We start from the raw sequence: 19,882 nt of genomic DNA on the forward strand, positions 1-19,882 counted from the left end.
TTGTTTTTTGCTGCTTTGTTTTTTGCCATCAAGGTTTTGACTTGGGTGGTAAACACTGATGCTGCATTGATGCTCATGGAGCAGGGGGCTAAAGAGCCAATCACTGTATTTGTCAGGTAGTAACTCTGTTTTATTCTGAAAAACAGTTTTTATATGCTCTCTATTTGAAAATATAGCAGAAAAGACCTATTATACTTGTCTTTTACAAGACGTATTTTTTAATCACAGAAAATTACATTGTATATTGTGACTGACTATACACATATCTTTGCACGGACACACAGGCATATATAAAACTGAAAAAGAAGTTAACCATAGCAGTTCCTATTGCAGTGTGCACTCCATTTTTTTTTGTATCCCGATTTGTTCCGTGTTTAAAGTACTGATCATAACCTATTAAATTGCTTTTATGACCCACTAATGAATTTGAAAAACACTTCTAAAGTATGCCTCAAATATAATTTGATCTTTTCAGAAGCCTTGTGAGATAGGCAAGGCTAATATTAACCCTTTTCAAACATAGCTAAAGCCCACACTTTGAAAACAGAAGTTGGACTAAAGAATTGAAAACAGAAAAAATGATTTAGGGTGTTGAATGAGCAGAGGTCATCATGAACACAGTGTACACTTGAATGGTGATGGAGAGGAAGAGGGGTTGCAGAGATTTAGAACAGGAAGCAGATGGATGTACAAGATATTTTGTTTGCCTCAGGATTTTTGCCTAAGCCCTTGAAGACATCTGGTATGCCACTAGAAATCACCTGAAGCTAAAATTTACCAGATTGTCGGTATCTTGAAAAACTACCTAAATTAGTTTGCAAGGCTCTACCCATCAGCTTCTTACAGTCTACCTCTAGAAATCTCATCTATACCAATCCAGTCCAATTTCCCGAGGTAAGTCTGTTTCCCAAAATTCACTCATTTGCATACTACTTTTATAATTCTTGTCATATGTATACATCACCATATTGTTTTTTAAATTGTTAGAAATGGATTTATTTGAATATTCCAAATAATTAAAAAATTTGAGATTAACTTCAGACAACGTAACATTAATCATTTAAAGCATACAATCATTGATATTTAGTGTATTCACAATGTTGCAACCACCAGTTCTCTAGTTTCAAAAGTGTTTCATCACCCCATAAGAACACCCCATACCTATTAAGTAATCATTCCTCATTCTCCCATTTAAAAAAGAAACATTCTCATGTGTCTTTTGGCTGCATAAATGTCATCCTTTGAGAAATGTCTGCTCATATCCTTTGCCCACTTTTCGATGGGGTTGTTTTTTTCTTGTAAATTTGTTTGAGTTCATTGTAGATTCTGGATATTAGCCCTTTGTCAGATGAGCAGATTGCAAAAATTTTCTCCCATTCTGTAGGTTGTCTGTTCACTCTGATGGTAGTTTCTTTTGCTGTGCAGAAGCTCTTTAGTTTAATTTAGATCCCGTTTGTCAATTTTGGCTTTTGTTGCCGTTGCTTTCGGTGTTTTAGACATGAAGTCCTTGCCCATGCCTGTGTCCTGAATGGTATTGCTTAGGTTTTCTTCTAGGGTTTTTATGGTTTTAGGTCTAACACTTAAGTCTTTAATCCATCTTGAATTAATTTTTGTATAAGGTGTAAGGAAGGGATCCAGTTTCAGCTTTCTACATATGGCTAGCCAGTTTTCCCAGCACCATTTATTAAAAAGGGAATCCTTTCCCCATTTCTTGTTTTTGTCAGGTTTGTCAAAGATCAGATGGTTGTAGATATGCGGCATTATTTCCGAGGCCTGTGTTCTGTTCCATTGATCTATATCTCTGTTTTGGTACCAGTACCATGCTGTTTTGGTTACTATAGCCAAAACAGCGGCTCATCATCACTGGCCATCAGAGAAATGCAAATCAAAACCACAATGAGATACCATCTCACACCAGTTAGAATGGCGATCATTAAAAAATCAGGAAACAACAGGTGCTGGAGAGGATGTGGAGAAATAGGAACACTTTTACACTGTTGGTGGGACTGTAAATTAGTTCAACCATTGTGGAAGTCAGTGTGGCGATTTCTCAGGGATCTAGAACTAGAAATACCATTTGACCCAGCCATCCCATTACTGGTTATTTACCCAAAGGATTATAAATCATGCTGCTATAAAGACACATGCACACATGTGTTTATTGCAGCACTATTCACAATAGCAAAGACTTGGAACCAAGCCAAATGTCCAGCAATGATAGACTGGATTAAGAAAATGTGGCACATATACACCATGGAATACTATGCAGCCATAAAAAAGGATGAGTTCATGTCCTTTGTAGGGACATGGATGAAGCTGGAAACCATCATTCTCAGCAAACTATCTCAAGGACAAAAAAGCAAACACCACATGTTCTCGCTCATAGGTGGGAATTGAACAATGAGAACACATGGTCACAGGAAGGGGAACATCACTCACCGGGGCCTGTTGTGGGGTGGGGGGAGGGGGGAGGGATAGCATTAGGAGATATACCTAATGTTAAATGACGAGTTACTGGGTGCAGCACACCAACATGGCACATGTATACATATGTAACTAACCTGCACGTTGTGCACATGTACCCTAAAACTTACTGTATAATAATAAAAAAAAAATTCTAACACTATCAAAAATGTAAAAAACCAGTATGACTCTAAATAGAATATAGCAAATTCTGAAAATAAAATAAAACAATCATTAGCCAGATACTAGGTAGATACTGTTATCTACCACGTCTCTGTGTCTTAGATTTTTCCATGTTAAAAAGGGATATAGGCAAAAGTTATGGAGGTATTAAAGACCAATCAATGCTAAATCAAGACTTTCTGCTTGGTATAACTGAAAGAATTGAAGGAAATTTCAAAATACACCTTTCTCACTATGAGATTCAATACTATTTAATGTTATTTCCTTTACCATCTAAAATTTGTCTTGATAAGCTGAATTCATCCTTTCCTTCACTTCACTATTAAAGGGGTTGCATATTATTCCCAGAGTCCTTTATAACTGAATTCCTGGAATTCAGGGAGTGTGTTCTAAATATTGGTGATTGCAGTTTTCATTATTATCCTCAAACATATAAAATCCATTATTCACCAAGTAGTAAACTAGATGCTTTCAGAGTTTTAAAGAAAAGATACAAATACTACTTCCAAATAATATAAATCTTTGTTGTGAAAATCAATTTATGCGCAATTAACACTTAGAATATAAAACTGATAAATAGTAAATAGACAAGTAGATTGTGTTCTAAAAGTTATCTGGTTTAAATTATTTGGAACTTTTATACTATTTCATAGAGCTCAAGTTAATACCAGCTATTATGAATATTCCAGATTAGCACAATATGGTTTATCTTTTTATGATCTTCTTTAAGTTCTCCAGGGGTGGTTCTGGTATGATAAAAATAGTACTTTGCATCACAAACTTCAGTTTCCTCATCTGAACAATAAACTTCATCTCTACCTAGTTATAAAGTTCAAATAAGATAACCTTTGTGTAAGTACACAGCACAGTCCCTGGTACTTTGTTGAAGGTCAATAAAGTGTACATTTATTTATTCAGTTACTCACATTCATAGCCATTTTAAAATTTTTTAATTGACAAGTAATAATTATACATATCCATGGCATACATAGTAATGAATTGATCCTTTCCTTCACTTCACTGTTATGTTATATTTGATACATATAATGTATAGTAATCAAATCAGGGTAAGTAACATTCATCATCTCAAACATTTATTATTTCTTTGTGTTGGGAATTTTCAATATCCTCATTCTAGCTCTTTGAAAGTATATAATATTTATTGTTAACTATAGTCATTCTGCTGTGGTACAGAACACTAGAACTTATTTCTCCTGTCTAGCTATAATTTTGTTTATCTGTTAACAAATCTCTTTCTAACCCTGCCTTCCCTCTACCCTTCTCAGCCTCTGGTATTCTGTTTTACTTTTTACTTCTATGAGATCAACTATTTTTCTCTCACATGAGTGAGAACATGTGTTTAACTTTCTGTTCGCAGCTTATTTCACTTACCTTCCACTTCCATCCATGTTACTGTGAATGGCAGGATTTTGTTCTCTTTTATGACCGAATAGTATTCTGTAGTGCATATATATATATATCACATTTTCTTTATCTATTTATTATTGGATACCTAGGTTGATTCCATATCTTGGCTGTTGTGAATAGGGCAGCAGTACACATGGAAATGCAGGTATCTTTTTGACACACTGATTTTCTTTCCTTTCGATACTGTAGGGGATAAGGGAGAGCTTTCCCTTGGTCCCCTGATGTTTTGCTGAAAAATCAACTCATAAAAGGCAGATTAATTAGAGAAAAGTCATACAGATTTATTTCTCATGTATACACAGGAGCCTTCAGAATGAAGATCAAAAGATACAGGGGAAATTGTCCATTTTTATGCTGAGGTTCAACAAAGTATGGACAGTCATGTAGAAATATGATTGGACGAAAAGGGGTGATCTAATACTAATAGACTGGGGAAACCCAGGAGGGTCATCTGTCTAGATTCTTTTTGGGTTCTCTGAGTATGCATTCCTTCCTTCCGGGTATGGGACGAGACCCTCTCTAGAATGGGACTGTTATAACCTACAGACAAACAATGTAGGTCAGATAATTCCTTTGTGGTCAGTTTTCACACTGAAAGCCAGAGGGAAAATTAGAATAATATTTATAGGATTTATGACTAGCTTTGCGGAATAGGGGTTCTGGTTTCTACGACCCACCTTGGGGACCAGGGCTTCTAGTTTCTATGGCTAGCCTCTGGGGAGAATGGGACAGAGAGACAGGAGGGCAGGAGAAAGAGAAAAATGTTTGCTTCAGAGGCTGCTTCTAAAGCTTTCATTTTGGGATATTTTCTGAGCACTAAAAAATGTATACTTGGTAGTAGCCTTGCTGGATCATCTGGTAGTTCCATTTGTAGGTTTTTGAGGAACTGTTCTCCATAATGACTACACAAATTTACATTCCCACCAATAGTGTATGAGTTCCCTTTTCTCCACATCCTTGTCAGCATTTGTTAGTATTTTTTTCTTTTTGATAATAGTTATTCTAACTGGAATGAGATGTTATCTAGTTATAGTTTTGATTTGCAGTTCCCTGATGATTAGTGGTGTTCATGAGTATTTTTTCTTATACATGTTGACCATATGTATGTCATCTTCTATCTGTTCAGATCATTTGCCCATATTTTTTGTTGTTGTTTTTATTTTTATTATTTTTTGAGGCAGAGTCTCACTCTGTCACTTAGGCTGGAGTGCAGTGGTGTGATCTCAGCTCACTACAACCTCCACCTCCTGTGTTCAAGCAATTCTCCTGCCTCAGCCTCCTGAGTAGTTGGGATTGCAGGTGCCCGCCACCATGCCTGGCTATTTTTTTTTTGTATTTTTAGTAGAGATGTGGTTTCACCGTGTTGGCCAGGCTGGTCTCGAACTCCTGACCTCAAGTGATCTGCCCGCCTCAGCCTCCCAAAGTGCTAGAATTATAGGTGTAAGCCACTGCGCCCAGCCTGACCATATTTTAATTGGATTTGTTTTTGTTTGTTTGTTTTTCTGTTGAGTTCTTTGTATATTCTGGATATTAATCCCCTGTTGGATGAGTAGTTCATTATTCATGTATAAAAAGGCTACTGATTTTTTATATTAATTTTATACCCTACAAATTTACTGAATTCTGTTATCAGTTCTAAGAGAGTTTTTTTTTTTTTTTGTAGTAAAGTCCATATGTTTTTCCATATATAAGATCATGTCATCTGCAAACAGGGACATTTTGACTTCTCCCTTTCCGATTTGGATGCCTTTTATATATCTGTTGCCTAATGACTCTGGTTAGGACTTCCATTAGTATGTTGAATAAGAATACTGAGATTGGGAGTCTTTGTCTTGTTCTAGTTCTTAGCTGAAAGCTTTTTCTTGTTTGTAAGATGTCATTTGTGGGTTTGTCATATTTGGCCATTATTATGTTTAGGTATATTCCTTCTAAATTTATTAAGAGTTTTTATCATGAAAGGATGTTGAATTTTATCAAAAGCTGTTTCTGCATCTATTGAGATCATCTTATGGTTTTCATCCTTCTTTCTGTTGATATGTGTGATGTTTATTGATTTGTATATGTTGAGACATCCTTGCATTCCTGAGATAAATCCCACTTGATTATGATGTGTCCTCTTACTGATGTGTTGTTAGAACTCGGCTTGTTAGTATTTTGGTGAAGATTTTTGCAACAGTGTTCATCAGGGATACTGGCTGTAGTTTTCCGCTTGTTGTCGTTGTTGTATCCTTATCTAGTTTTGGTATCAGGGTTATGCTGGCCTTATAGAATGAATTAGGAAGAATTCCCTTCTCTTTTATTTTCTGGGATAGTTTGGAAAGAATTGGTATTAATTCTTCTTTAAAGGTTTGGTAGAATTCAGCAGTAAAGCCGTCTGGTTTTGGACTTTTTTGTTGTTGGAAGACCTTTTACTACTGATTCTCTCTCATGACTTGTAATTGGTCTATTCATGTTTTCTTTTCCTTCTGGGTTCAATCTTTATAGGTTGTATGTGTCCAGGAGTTTATTCATTTCCTCTAAATTTTCAAATTTATTGGCATATTGTTGTTCATAGTACTCTCTAATGATCATTTGTATTTCTATGGTGTCCATTGTGACGTATCCTCTTCCGTTTATGATTTTTTCAAATTTGAGTCTCCTCTTTTTTTCTTTTTTTTCTGAGTTTCACTAACGATTTGTTGATTTTGTTTATCTTCTCAAAGAACTAACTTCTTCTTGTTTGATCTTTTATATATTTTTTAGTCTCTTTCTTTAGGGTCTCACTCTGTTGCCCAGGCTGGAGTGCAGTGGCTAGATCTTGGCTTATTACAGCCTCAGCTTCCTGGGCTCAGGTGATCATCCTGCCTCTGCCACCTGAGTAGCTGGGACTACAGGCATGTGCCTGGCTAATTTCTGTATTTTTTTGTAGAGGTGAAGTTTCACCATGTTTCCCAGGTTGGTCTCAAATGTGTGGGCTCAATGATCCTCCTGCCTTGGCCTCCCAAAGTACTGGGATTACAGGCATGAGCTACCACGCCAGGCCTCAGTCTCAATTTTGTTTATTTATGCACTGATTCTTTTTATTTCTTTTACTCATTTGGGGTTTGGTTTTTTTTTTTGTTCGTTTTCTAGTTCTTTGAGGTGCATTGTTAGGTTTTTTATTTGAAATCTTTCTTTTTTTTGGCATAGGCATGTATTACTATAAACTTGCCTCTTAATACTGCTTTTGCTGTGTGCCATAAGCTTTGGTACATTGTGTTTCTATTTCCATTTGTTTCAAGAAATTTTAAAATTTCATTCTTAATTTTGAGTTTAACCTATTGGTTGTTTAGAAGCATTTTGTTTAGTTTCCATGTATTTGTATAGTTTTGAATGTTCCTCTTGTTATGTCTAGTTTTATTTCATTGTGGCAAGATAAGATGCGTCATATCTTGATTTTTAAAAATTTATTGAGACTTGTTTTGTGCCCTAACATATGGTCAGCCCTGGAGAGTGTTCCATGTGCTGCTGAAAAGAATGAAATTGTTAGGTGAAATATTCTGTAAATGTCTGTTAGGTCTGTGGTACAGTTTGTGTAGAAACAAGGTCTCACTCTGTCACCTTGGCTGGAGTGCAGTGGCGTGATCATAGTTCACTGCAGCCTTGAATTCCTGGGCTTAAACGATACTCCTTCCTCAGCCTCCTTAGTAGCTAGGACTATAGGCATATGACATCACAGCCTGCTTATTTTTTATTTTTTGTAGAGACAGAGTTTCACTACGTTGCCCAGGGTTGTCTCAAATTCCTGGCCTCAAGTGATCCTCTGCCTTGGCCTCTCAAAGTGTTGGGTTTACAGGCATAAGCCTCCATTTCCAGCCTGTGGTGCAGTTTAAATCTATGTTCCTTTGTTGATTTTCTGCCTACATGACCTGTCCAGTGCTGAGAGTGGGGTGAAGTTCCCCACTACGTATTGAAGTGTTCCCCACTATGTATTGAAGCCCATTTCTCCCTTTAGATCTAATAATGTTTGCTTTATATATCTGGGTGCTCCTGTGTTGGATGCAAATATATTTACAATTGTTATATTCTCTTGCTGAATTGATCCTTTTATTATTATATAATGTACTTTTTTGTCACTTTATAGCTTTTAACTTGAAGTCTATTTTGTCTGACATAAGCATAGCTACTCCTGCTCACTTGATTTTTATGTGCATGAAATACTTTCAGTCTAAGTGTATCTTTATAGCTGAGGTGAGATTCTTGTAGGCAGAATATGTTTGGGTCTTGTTTTTTCATTCATTCAAATAGTGTATATGTTTTAAATGGGGGAATTTAATCCACTTACATTCAAGATTATTGATAGGTGAGGACTTACTCCTTTCATTTTATTGATTTTCTGGTTATTTTGCATATCCTTTGTTCCTTATTCCGTTATTATTTTTATGATTAGGTGGTTTTCTCTAGTGGTAAGGATTGATTATTTTCTCTTCTTACTTTTGTATCAGCTCTACCAGTGAGTTTTATAGTTATACATGTTTTCATGGTGGTAGTTATTATCTTTTCACTTCCAGATGTAAGACTCCCTTGAGCATGTCTTGTAAGACTGTTCTAGTGGTGATAAATTCCTTTAGTTTTTGCTTCTCTGTTGGAAGATTTTATTTCTCCTTCATTTCTAAAGTATAGCTTTGTAGGATATAATATTTTTAGCTAGCAGGGTTTTCCCACCCCTGCTTTCAGCACTTTGAATATATCATCCCATTCTCTGTTGGCCTGTAAGCTTTCTGCTGAGATATCTGCTGTTAGCCTAATGGAGATTCCCTTATTTATGACTTGACTCTTTTCTCTTGAATGCTTTTGGAATTCTTTGTCTTTTACTTATTACAATTTGACTATGTTGGGCTCCAGACAGGACCTGTTTGGGTTGAATCTGTTTGGAGTTCTTTGAGCTCCCTGGACCTAAACGCTCATCTCTCTCCCAAGACTCAGGAAATTTTCTGCTATTATTTCATTAAATATGATTTCCTCACCTTTACCCTTCCATGTGGAATGCCCATAGTTTGAATATTTGCTTGCTTAATGGTGTTTCATAAATCCTTTAGACTTTCCTTATTCTTTTTAATTCATTTTTGCCACTGCTTGTGTTATTTCAAAAGATCTGTCTTCAAGTTCAGAAATTTTTTCCTCCATTTGGTATAGTCTGTTGTTGAAGCTCTCAATTATATTTTCTATTTCATTCATTTAATTCTCAGCTCTAGGATTTATTTTTGGTTCTTTTTTATGATAATCTACCTGTTTGTTGAATTTATTACTTATGTCATAAGTTGTTTTCCTGATTTTGTTGAATTGTTTATGTGTATTCTCTTGTATCTCACTCAGTTTCCTTAAGATTATTATTTTGAATTCTTTTTCTGGCATTTCATGTATTTCCTTATGATTGTGGTCTGTTACTGGAGAATTATGTTTTCCTTTGGAAGTGACATGTTTCCTTGCTTTTTCGTTATTCTTGTGTCTCTGTGTTAATTTCTATGAATCTGGCGGACCAGTCACCTCTTCCAGTTTTATTCACTAGGTGTCATAAGGAAAGACTTACTCATGTAAATGGATCTTGGGTTGTTGATTTGATGGAGTGCATTGGCTTTGGTTCTAGGTGGACACAGTAGTGTAGTTGTCATAAAATTTCTTCAACTGTAATCCATACTGGGGGCATTTGAGAGTTTCTCAGTGGCCTAGGCTGAGAGAGTTTGTGGTGACAATAGTGCAGCTTTGCCAGGGTTGGGCTCACTGGGCTATCTCTTAGGTTGGACATTTGTTCATGCACACAGTAGATCAGGCAGCTTGGAGTCTGGCTCACTGGAGTTGTAGCCACAGGGATGTTACTCTAGCCAGGAGCACAGGCATGCTTGTGGTTACTTGGCTAGACTAAGGCATGTCTCCAGGGGGCGGCTCATAGGGCTGTTTCTCAGCCATGTATTTAGGCTCATGGCTGCTTCATCAGTCTGCAGTGTTTCCACCAGGGGTGGCCTACAGCATTGTTTCTCAGACCCTTGTTGAGGATGTGAGGGGGTTGGGCAGGGCATGTCTGGGGAGGGAAGAGAGCACTGTGTTTCTGGATCCCTGAGTGTGGGCACTTAGCCACTCCACTGGCCCAGGGCTATGTCAGCTGCTTGCAGACTTGTAGGCCTCTCCCGCATGGCAGAGGGCATGCAGTGGTTTGGCTAGCTCAAGGATAGATTTGTCCTAGGAAAGACTGGTAGGCTTTTAGTGCAATTGGGAGTGTAGCCCCAGGAGTTGGTTACCTGCTGTGTAGGACCATAGTCACAGCCAATGCTGGGCCCATACTCTGTACAGCTGGGATTGTGACATTCATATATAATATATGGGCTTGACATAATCAATATGAAACCCAGTGCTGGAGAAGTGCAGTAGGGCTACTGGCTCCCTGAGCAAGGAGCATTCCAGAGGTGCCTCAGGTCACAAGATGGCACTCTGCTGCAGTAGCTTGTCTCACAGGGGAGAGGGTGCACCTTGTGCTCCTAATCTGGAGCAGTGAAACTGCATGAATTCCTGGCATTTCTCCAAATGGAGCTGAGAGCTTGTAAGGACCATGGGATTCTTCTGTTTGAAGGACTGTAGGCATTTGTGGTGGCAATGGGGGTTGGTGGTGATTTTCTGCTTACCTTTTTCCCATGATGGAAAGTTCCCTCCGACGCTAGGCAGATCTGATCCAGGTTGGGGAGATGGGGTTATAGAGGCTATGTGCTTCCATGCTGCCCTCCTGTCATTACGGATGCATCTTCACTCCCTTGCCGCACTGCAGCACTCTCTCTTCAACACTCAAATCAAATCTTAGTTGTTTATTTGTAGCCTTGGTCCTTTTTAGTGTGGGGAGACAAATGCCAGGCACCTGTAGTTAGCCATCTTGCCTACCTTCATAGTCTTGTAAATACGTTATAGAACTAAATCAACAGAGTTTGCCCAATGAAGGCAGTTAGCTTTATTGTAATTTGATATATAGAGCTTGACCAGATAATTCACCTCATTCTCACTGCTATTTACCTCACCGTTAGTAACAGTGGTGGTGATAACAATATTAGTGATAGTAGTAATAATAATAATTATCTTAATAACTGCTAACATTGTCTACCCACTATGTACCAGAAATTGTTATTAATGCTTTTCAATGTACTTGCTCATTTTATAGTTATGTGAGGTTAGTATTTTTATCCCTGTTTTAAGGATGAGTTAACTAAGATTCAGTAATTTACCTAAGGACATACAGTAAGAGGCAGGTAGATCTGGGATTTGACTCTAGGCAGTCTGGCTCCAGGGTCTGTACTTTAAACCAACATCTCTATGGCCTCTCAGTGTGTGGGATCCCATTCATCCAGCCTAAGTGAAGGGTCATCGGAAAGGGAGTGACTCTAGAGGGCTCATTTTCCTCTACAGGTTGTTTAAAAGCCAGGGAGTGTATATTATCATGGGCGAAATTGTCTGTTGGAGGATCTGTCTCATATAGAAAAATCCTGCTACTTATCTGTGCACCCGCAGAGTACCAGCAGAGCCGGGTGAGTGGGGAGGAGAGCCAGGAGAGGCAGAGGGGACATACTGCAAAGATAATCTCCTGGTCGCCTCTATTACAGTTAATAAGGATCAAAATGGAATACAAGTTGGAGAGGTCAGTTTAGACTCAAGTACAGTCACGCACCACATAACATTTCAGTTAATGACAGTCTGTGTATGTGGTGGTACTCCCATAAGATTATTATGTAGCTGAAAAATTTGTATCACCTGGTGATGTCATAGCCATCTTAACATTGCAGCATAATGTGTTACTCGTGTTTGTAGTGATGCTGGTATAAACAAACCTATTATGCTGCCAGTAGTATAAAAGCAGTGCAGATACGGTTATGTATAGTACAAAATACTTGATAATAAATGACTTACTGGTTTATGTATTTACTATACTATATTTTTAGTGTATTTTAGAGTCTACTTCTACTTATTTAAAAAAGCAGTTGACTGTAAAACATCCTCAGGTTCTTCAGGAAATATTCCAGAAGAAGGCATTGTTATCATAGGAGATGACAGTTCCATGTGTGTTATTACCTCTGAACACCTTTCAGTGGGACAATATATAATGGTGGAAGACACTGACATTGATGATCCTGACTCTGTGTAGGTCTAGGCTAACATGTGCGTTTGTGTCTTAGTTTTTAACAAAAAAGTTTTAAAAGTTAAAAATTTCTAATAGACAAAAGTTTATAGAGTAAGGATATAAAGAAAGAAAATATTTTGTATAGCTATACAATGTGTGTTTTATGTGTTATTACAAGAGTAAAAGTTTTAAAAAATTAAAAGTTTATATACTCAAAAAGTTACAGTAAGCTAGTTAATTTATTATTGAAGAAAGAAAAACACTTAATAATTTTAGTATAGCCTAAGCTTACTGTGTTTATAAAGTGTACAATAGTGTACAGTAATGTCCTAGACCTTCACCTTCACATTCACCAACTACTCAGTCACTCACTAACTCACCCACAGCAACTTCTAGTCCAGCAAGCACCATTCATGGTAAGTGCCCTATACAGGGATACCATTTTTTACTTTTTATACCATGTCTTTACTATACCTTTTCTGTGTGTAGATATGTTTAGATACACAAATATTGACCATGGTGTTACAGTTACCTGTAGTACTCAGTATAGTAATATTCTGTACAGGTTTGTAGCCTAGGAGCAATAGGCTATTCCATATAAGTCTTCCCGTCTGTGTTTGTATAAGTACACTCTGTGGTGTTCACATAATGAGGAAATCATCTAACGAACACATTTCTCAGAACTTACTCTCATTGTTTAGTGACCCATGACTGTAATTAGGCAAGGAGTGACTACCAGAGTTTTTTCCCCTTCACTGTATTTCCAAATGCTATCTCTTAAATTGACTAGATTAGAAGTACTTCAAAATTTTATATCTGTTTCCCTTAAGGAAAATAATATGTCAAGCCCATGTACATTGAAATAAATAATTTATTCTATACTATATTTATGTATTATATATTTTATTACTGAGATAGTGAATCAAGATTATAGAAATGGTGTAAAATTAAAACATTTTGCTGAGTTTAAATGGCCATAACTTAAATGGAATTTTTTTTGTCATTCACTAGATCTAGTAGCCAGATGACATCTTACTATTTTAATTTTTAAACTTAGGAGGTTTGCCTATAAACCATTTATTAGCAGAGCAAGCTCTCTAAATGCTATGAGGTAAAACATATGGAGATACTAAAGATACTTAAATGGAGCTTGAATGTCTTCCCACACATAAAATATGTGTCGCAAAGAGGAAAATATATTTTAGACATTTCACTGAATAGTGGTTTGAAGTTGACAGCAAAATACATGATAGACATTATTTTTATATTGATAAATTAAGAATACTTTTGTTAAACAAGATATAGTAAGCCAAAAACAAAGCATTCCCTACTATATTCCTAAATCTACATGCTTACACAGTACTTATATAAACCTGAAACATATAGGGCTGTGTGTATGTTCAAGTTTGATAGTGATCGCCAGTTTGTGTGGAGTTCCCCATTTATAAAGATAGACTTGGACCAAGTGATTCTGTCTTATTCTACAGGGGAGTATTTTTCAATATTTTAAAAACTAGTACATATGGCCAGGTGTGGTGGCTCACACCTGTAATCCCAGCACTTTGGGAGGCCTTGGTGAGTGGATCACGAGGTCAGGAGATGGAGACCATCCTGGCTAACACGGTGAAACCCCGTCTCTACTAAAAATACAAAAAATTAGCCGGATGTGGTGGCGGGTGCCTGTAGTCCCAGCTACTCGGGAGGCTGAGCCAGGAGAATGGTGTGAACCCAGGAGGCAGAGCTGGTAGTGAGCCGAGATCGCATCACTGCACTGCAGCCTGGGCGACAGTGTGAGACTCCGTCTCGAAAAAAAAAACCAGTACATATTTTGTGTTTCCTAATTATCTAAGAAGACTTTATTAAGCTTTGCTTGCTGTACTCTGTATGTTACAAAAACAATGGATAGATTGAATATACTTTTTCAAATGCATCTCTAACCTTACCTCACACATCTCTAACCTTACCTCTTTTGGTGGCATTGGAGTGGTGTGATATGGAGAGGGAAGTCTATGATCAGACTTACATTTTTTAGAAATGACTTTGTTCTATAAGGAAGACAGATTGGAGGAAATAAGGCAATAGGCAGGAGGTCAGTTCAGAGATATTGGGTGAGTCCAGTCTTAAGTGAGATGATGAGAACCTCAACCAAGTTTGTGGAGTGAGAATGGAGAACAGAGAGTGTACTAAAGTGATATTAGGATATAGGACACATACACAACTTGGTAAATGTATATAAGGAATTTAGGATGAGTTGTTTATGAGAATAAGTAACTGGAGACCCAGGCTACCTGTCAAGGTAGGGAGATTTGCCCATGGAAGTCAGGGGACAGGGAAGGCTGTAATGAATTGTTTTGGATGTGTTGAGTCACAAAATTCTCAGGTCCATATCCAACTCAGTTGAAAAGTCAATGAATTGATTTACTAATTTTGGGGGCTTGTATCCATGCCTATTACCCTCTTTCCCTAGATCCTAGCTAAAAATGTGCCCAAAGTTTTTTGACTTGAGGTTGGATTTCTGTTCACAGAACCTCACTGAGGTCTGATTTTTTTCCTCTACAGTTCCCTTGTCTTTTCATGCCTTGACCCTGTGCCTCTTTTACCTATATTACTACTTTGCTTAAGACCTCTGGCCCATGTCTAACTAGCTTTCTTTCTGCCTTACTCAACTTTGGATCAAACTTCCTTCTGGATGCTTATCCTTAGTGAAATGGCACAGTTATCCTCAGTAGAGATGCATTTCTCAGTATGTGTGTGGACTAATTTTGATAAGGGTTAGGAGAGGACCCTGCACTGTAGTGTGGAAGAAGAGCATTGTACTAACTTTTGTGCCACTGCTGCTTCAAAACTAGCTGTTTAAGGTAAAGTGCTTGACCTCTCCTTGCCTCAGTTTTCTGCTCTGTAAAATGAGTAGATTGGGCTAAAGGACCTCTAAAATTCTACCTCCAGCTTCAAAAATTCTTTTTAAAATTTACATCTGCAGTATTTGACTCTGCAGAATTGGATTTGGTAGAATTGTGGTCACAAAAGAAAATTCCCAGTGAATTTTTAAAAATAGATAAATATTTGATGTAGAAGTTAAATGGACAACTGAATCTCAGTGAGAAAAATTTCAGTAAAATTAAACTGAAAAGGAAAAAAATTGGAAATGGTTCATTTGTGTAGTAAAGATAATTGACAAAGGAATTAAGTTACCCTGATTGAGCTCACTCTGGAATATATTTTCTCAGTGATTGATACCGTTTGGCTGTGTCCCCACCCAAGTCTCATCTTGAATTGTAGTTCACATGATCCCCCTGTGTCATGGGAGGGTGGGAGGTAATTTAATCATGCGCGCGGTTATCCTCATGCTGTTCCTGTGATAGTGAGTGAGTTTTCACGAGATCTGATGGTTTTATAAGGGGCTTTTCCCGCTCTTCACACTGCACTTCTTGCTGCTGCCATGCAGGAAGGGTGTATTTGCTGCTTCTTCCTTCTGCCATGATTGTAAATTTCCTGAGGCCTCCCTAGCTCTGTGGAACTGTAAGTCAATTAAACCTCTTTCCTTTATAAATTACCCAGTCTCTGGTATGTCTTTATTAGCCACATGAGAATGGACTAATACAATGATATTAGTCAAGTTGGGATAATTTGTTTAACAAAACGATGGGGGCATGTCAGAAGGACACAGGAGCTAACTGGGAGGAGCTCCCTATGACCGAATCTGGGGCAAGTCTGTGAACTATAACCCATAGAATAAGTTAAATATCATGAATCCATACTGATAGAAATAATAAGTAGATAAGAAACAACTCTTCCTTACAGTATAATTCCAATTAATAAATGTAGAATGAATAATAGAAAATCACCATGAGGCAGATACCATAGTAACACTTATTGTAATCAGGAATCATTAATGAATGCTAAAATTAGTTGAGCAAAACTCTGATGAGAAGCAGAATATTTACGTAGTTTCAAGGTATTTCCTCACAAGATATTTATCAGCTACAAAGGGAGAATTAATAACTTTACACTGAAGAAACCTGCCAGATACTACCTTAACAAAGACATTAAAGATAACATCACCTGTAATAAGACATATTGACATCATATAAATCTTGATATGATGCATATGAAGGCATAACAACACTTCTGTTAGATTCTTACAAAAATGAATAGCCTTAACCTAATAATGAGAAAACACCCGACAAACCCAACTTGAGAGACAGTCTTGTAAAATAACTGGCCACTAGTTTTCACATATCAAAATCATGAGCTATCCTAGATTGGAGGCGACTAAGGAAATATGACAACTAAATGCAATGTGAGATCCTGTATTTGATGTGGACTAGAAAAAAAAGCACATTAGTAGGAAAACTGGTGAAATTGGAATGAGGTCTGTAGATTAGCTAATAGAATTCTATCAGTGTTACTGTTCTGTTTTTTTGATGATTATATAATGATCATGGTAGATGTTAACATTAGGGGAAGCTGTGATATGGACCTCTGTAACATTTTTAACAACTTTTTGGTAAGTCTAAAATTGTTTTAAAATAAAGAATTTTAGGCCAGGCGCGGTAACTCACGTCTGTAATCCCAGCACTTTGGGAGGCCGAAGCGGGGGTATCACTTGAGTTCAGGAGTTCGAGACCAGCCTGGCCAACATGGTGAAACCCTTTCTCTACTAAAAATACAAAAATTAGCCAGGCATGATGACAGGCACCTGTAATCCCAGCTACTGGGAGGCTGAGGCAGGAGAATCGCTTGAACCTGAGAGACGAAGGTTGCAGTGAGCCAGGATCTCCTGGGCTACAGAGCGAGACTCTGTCTCAAAATAAATAAATAAATAAATAAATAAAAGATTTATAAATAGTATTTTACTCTTAAACATGTTTTTGAAATACCCTTGTTGGTGTCAACATAACAGGGTTAAATCAGCTCACATAAGCCCTCATCTCACACACCCACATGCTAACCTGAAAATGCCAAAATTAATAGATTTTGAAAATTTTGAAAGAGACAATTTTAGGACATCAAGAAGGTCTGTTTAATAAACGAAGGGGTAGACTTTTGGTCTTTAACATTCCTGAGGATTACTAAAAGCTTAAGAACATGCACAGGGAGCATATGTAAGTATAAATGACTCAGCTTTTGAGAGTCGCCACCTGGAAGACAATCACGTCTCCCGATGCCACTAAATGGATTGTAGAGCACGTAATTCTTGGAAGTGGAGCACAGTTCTCACTCCAAAAGCCAAGAACGGCAAATGCTCGCTTCCCTGGCCTCTTTGTATTATGAGAATGCAGATATGCAACCTAGATTTGGCCAATCAATTCCATGTACTCTGGGTTTTGATTCAGGAGCTAGTGAAAGGAGAGAATATATTCCTTTGTGGCAGCAGTAGTAGTGGCAACATCCAATTTTCAGGGGTAGCAATGCCACTGACGGTGTTACATCCAGCATTCTGGAGTGTCAGTGGTGTCCTCCAGCCTGGTTCTGAGTCTGGAATCTGGCTGGGATCCCGGATGTGCCAAGCCTTCTGTATTCTCGTGTATTTTCTGAGCCTGATTATATAGCCTCTCCAGCAATTTCGGGATCTACTTTCCATTCTTTGCCTAATTTCACTTTATACTGCAGTTGAGAATGCCATCTGATCTGTATCCCTATACAAAAAGTTTAGATATTATTCCATTAAAATGAATTTATGTTGTAAGAGTTGTTATTATGTATATTTTTCAGCACTTCAAGTTTTAATTTGCTTTTATATGTATTGTATTGAGTTAATGAATTTAGTTAAGTCATTATAGTGCATTGGTTAATAGTGTGGACTTCGGAAGTACGCCTGGATTCAGATTCAAGCTCTGCTGCTTATTAGCTGATTGAGTTTTTACGGTTATAAAATGGGGGTAATAGCAGTACCTACCTCCAGACTTGTCAGGAGGACCAAATACATACACGCACGCACATGCGTGCACATACACATAAAGAGCAGTACTTGGCAAGGTAGTAAGTTCTGTGTCTCAGTATTAGCAGTTATTATTTTGATTCTCATATCAGCTTAGAAGTTTATATGTTTGTTTTCTGGTTGATGTTAATATGTCAAGTTCTCAAACTCCCTTCATGTTAGCTATACCATTTCTTTTGGTGAACCTCTCTAGTATGTATTTTGTAGAAGAAAGTTCACATTGATCTGAGATAAGAGATCAGATTTTGTTAATTGGTATATTACTGAATTAACTCTGTTATTGACAGTTATTGGGATCTGTACACCATCTGAGTTTTTGGCTGATTTGCTTACGAGGAAAAGTAATAACTGACACCTCAGACTTCAGAAGGAGAAAGGTTTATTGTTTTCAAAAGAAAGACTACAATATTGGCTTCTATTATCTTTAGGTATTTCTAGAATAATTTAATATACCATGGTACTTAAAAGGAAACAAAAATGTATCTAACTTGATTAAATAGATTTTTTAAGCTTGAGGAGCAAAATTAGACTATTCACTGGCTGCCCAAGGGATGAGTAAATCAGAACAGTTAGAAGAAATGGAGAACATAAGAACAAACCCAGAGTGAGTATTTATTTAAATAATGAACAGTAGCATCATTGTGTCAGAGCTTTGAAATTATTTCCCTAGTTGCTTATTTGAATATTATTCCTTTAAGAATTATAACAATATGATGGAAAAACCTGAGAAATTTCCTGACAATTTTACACATTCTGATTATGTGATTAAGACTCAATGAAGCAGTTTTTGATTCTTTCCCGGTGGATATGGAGATCATTATCCATCTCTGAAGACTCGTCAAAACTTACCTCAAAGTTTTATTGTAGTCAGTTAGCAGTCTATAAAAGGAAAGACAGAATTCATGCTGAAAATGCTGGTAAGACAGGAGGAAGTTTAAAAATTACTCTCTAAATACTTTTCCTGTCTCATTTGTTGATCCAGGAACTCTGATATGTGAACCTTATTTATGCATGAATGTTTTTAAATCTTAATTCCTTTGTTGTTGTTGTTGTTTTGTTTTGTTTTTTTGTTTTTTTTTTTTGCTCTTAAGCTCTTTCTGGTGTAAGTTTGTTGTACAATTCTGCCAGTGGCTCTGGCCTTTTACATGTTAGTTGGTGCCAGTCTCATCTGTTTTGGATAATAAGCTCCTTGAGGGCAGTGACTCTTTTGGCTTGGTTTCTATAACACTCTTTGATGGTGATCATAATGACTAAGTGGTTTGTCCATTGATTTAAAATATATCCTTGACTTCTGGTTAGCATATTCTGAGAATTAATAGTATGGCAACTGTTTCTCAATAGTCATTTACTTTTAAATTGCCTGTATCATATTAAAATAAAACAATAGCTGTTATTTGTTGATCATTGCCAGAAGTGGTTTGAGCACTTTAAATTTATTATTTCATTTAATTTTCACCACAGCTCACTGAAATTGGTGTTATTATTATTCTCACTTCGCAGATGAGAAAACTAAGGCTTAAAGAGTTTAAGTAACTTGCTATTTTACAACTGGAAATATTACAGCCAAGAAACCCAGGTGTGTCTGATTTCAAAGACATTGCTTTCAACCACTGTATCATAGTTTTCTTTGAGCCCCTATGGACATTTGCAAGTGATTCTTTTATGTCTCTGAAGTCTATATTTTAAAGTTTTTTTTTTATACACTGCTTACAGAGAGTTACCATGATTGTAATAGTATAGCCTTGAAAAATGAG

At 37.0% G+C, this 19,882-nt stretch overlaps 1 protein-coding gene across 2 annotated transcripts in view; it reads left to right on the forward strand.

Moving 5' to 3' along the window:
* The window catches only part of WDR70 (WD repeat domain 70), a 365,021-nt gene that overhangs the window by 238,495 nt on the left and 106,644 nt on the right, over positions 1 to 19,882 (forward strand). The gene's annotated exons all lie outside the window — the stretch shown is intronic.

Source organism: Pongo pygmaeus, chromosome 4 (assembly GCF_028885625.2).
Source record: "Pongo pygmaeus isolate AG05252 chromosome 4, NHGRI_mPonPyg2-v2.0_pri, whole genome shotgun sequence".
Classification (NCBI taxonomy): Eukaryota; Metazoa; Chordata; class Mammalia; order Primates; family Hominidae; genus Pongo; species Pongo pygmaeus.